Source organism: Mastomys coucha, unplaced genomic scaffold (genome assembly GCF_008632895.1).
Source record: "Mastomys coucha isolate ucsf_1 unplaced genomic scaffold, UCSF_Mcou_1 pScaffold14, whole genome shotgun sequence".
NCBI classification, from domain to species: Eukaryota; Metazoa; Chordata; class Mammalia; order Rodentia; family Muridae; genus Mastomys; species Mastomys coucha.
Genome location: NW_022196896.1, coordinates 118,209,784 through 118,212,188, shown reverse-complemented (window position 1 = coordinate 118,212,188; position 2,405 = coordinate 118,209,784).

Genomic DNA, 2,405 nt, shown 5'->3' with positions numbered 1-2,405 from the left:
ATTTACTATGTTGCAAAGGATATTTTTTAATGTTGGGCTAGGGTTTTATGGAAAGCTCTTAGATGGATGGGGCGATAGTCTTCTTCAAGGGTTCTATGTCAGTATTAACTCTCATGTCTGTTGCTACGACATAATACCTGAATGTGGATACTTTATAAAGACAAGAAATTTATTTAGTGAGCAGTTTTGGAGGGATGAAAATCCACCCAAGGGCCTCCTATGTCCAGGCTTTGTTGAGGGTTCCTTTGACTAGGTCACAACAGGACAGAGGGAAGTGAGGGGACTCACCACATACAGAAGTTGTCAAGGCTACACTCCACTGGCCTGGTCAACTCACACTGAAACGACAAACAGACCCAGAGGGAGTAAAAATCAAGGTGTGAAGAAAGCTGTGGACTCCAGAGGAACAACTAGCCATGCTCTGCTCCACCCAGCCCCGCCCACACTAGAGGCGCCCAAACTTAGGACTGTCAGTTCTTCCTGTCCCTCCTCACCTTCTCTCTCTGCTTCCTCTTTCATGATTAGTATATATCTATAGCACAGAGAAGGGGGTTTCAATATGATATCTCTACAGATGTTTATTATGTAGGTGGTTTAGCTCCTATTCCCCTCCTCCCTTTCTCTTTCTTGCCCTCTCCTTCCTGGTGGCTCTATCTCCTCCTCACACAGTCTGGTCTGTGGTCTATTATCATGCCTTTGTTGTTAAATCTAAGTTTTACATATGAAAGAAACACATTTATCATTTTTAGTCTGGCTTATTTTTGTTCAACATCTCCAGTTCCATCCATGTTTCTGAAAATGATGTAATTTCCTCCTTCTTTATGGTTCACTAAAACTCCATTATTATGTATTTGGATCATATTTTTAATTTTACTTATCTGTTGATGGTCATCTAAGCCAATTGTAAGCTTATGCATCTCTGTGGTAAGACTTGGATCACTTCAGATGGCACCAAGAAATAGTTTGTCTGGATGGTATGGCAGTTTTATTTTTTAGCTTTTAGTATCAGGGTTGGTTTTTTTCTCACATCTTTGTCAATATTTGTTGTGGCTTGTTTTGTGGATAATGCTGTTCTGACTGGGGTAAGATGGAATCATAATTCAATTTTTATTTCCCTGATGGCTAAGGATTTAAGCAAACTTTCATATATTTATTGGCTATTTGTAATTCACCTTTGATGGCTATTCATTTGCCTGTTTATTGATGGGATCATTTGGGTATTTTATTTTTAAGTCCTTTGCATATTCTATTAACCAATGTCACATACACAGTTGGGAGACTTCCTCATGACCTACAGCCAGCTCTTCACGTCTTAGTTGCTCTACAAGTGATCCATGATCAAACCCTGCTCTTCCTTTCTGGGCTATTGGAACCCTCTTCAGAAAACCTTTGTTTCTGCTTAGACCTCCAAATGTCAGTGTTTTCCCCTAGGATTTTCAGAAATGTTAGTCTCACATTGAGGTCTTTGATCCACTTTAATTGGTTTTTATACAAGGGGAGTCTCAGGATCTAGTTCCCATACATGTGGATATCCAGCTTTCATAACCACCGTGGAAGACCTTCTTCTCTAATATTTTTGGCAACCACATCAAATATCAGGTGGCTGTATCAGTGTGGTGCTCTTATTTGAGTTTTCTACTCGATAACCTTGTTGTGCATGTGTGTTTTGTGCCTGTACTGTGCTGGTTTTCATAACTATGGCTGGGTAGTGTAACTTGGTGTCATATATGATGCCTCCATGATTGCTTTTCCTTCATAGAATATCTTTGGCTATTTGGGGAATTTTGTGCTCCCATAGAATTTTTAATGATTATTCTAGTTCTGTGAAGCAGAAACGTTCCTTCATATGTTTGCCCCAGCAAAACACCATCCAACACAACTGACTTCCCAAAGAACCCTTTGGCATCCAAGTATCTTAGTCAAGGTTTCTATTCCTGCACAAACATTATGACCAAGAAGCAAGCTGGGGAGAAAAGGGTTTATTCAGCTTATTTCCACATTGCTGTTGATCACCAGAGGAAGTCAGGACTGGAACTCAAGCAGGTCAGGAAGCAGGAGCTGATGCAGAGGCCATGGAAGGATGTTCCTTACTGGCTTACTTCCCCTGGCTTGCTCAGCTTGCGTTCTTATAGAACCCAGGACTATCAGCCCAGGGATGGCACCACCCACCATGGGCTGGGCCCTTCCCCCTTGATCACTAATTGAAAAATGCCTTATAGCTGGATCTCATGGAGGCATTTTCTCAAGGAAGGCTCTTTTCTCTGTGATAACTCCAGCTTGTGTCAAGTTGACACACAAAACCAGCCAGTACACCATGTCAGATGACTTATTTGGTGATAAACATTTACATCAGTTTTAAAATAGTTCCTCCTCCTCCTCCTCCTCCTCTTCCTCCTCCTCCTTCT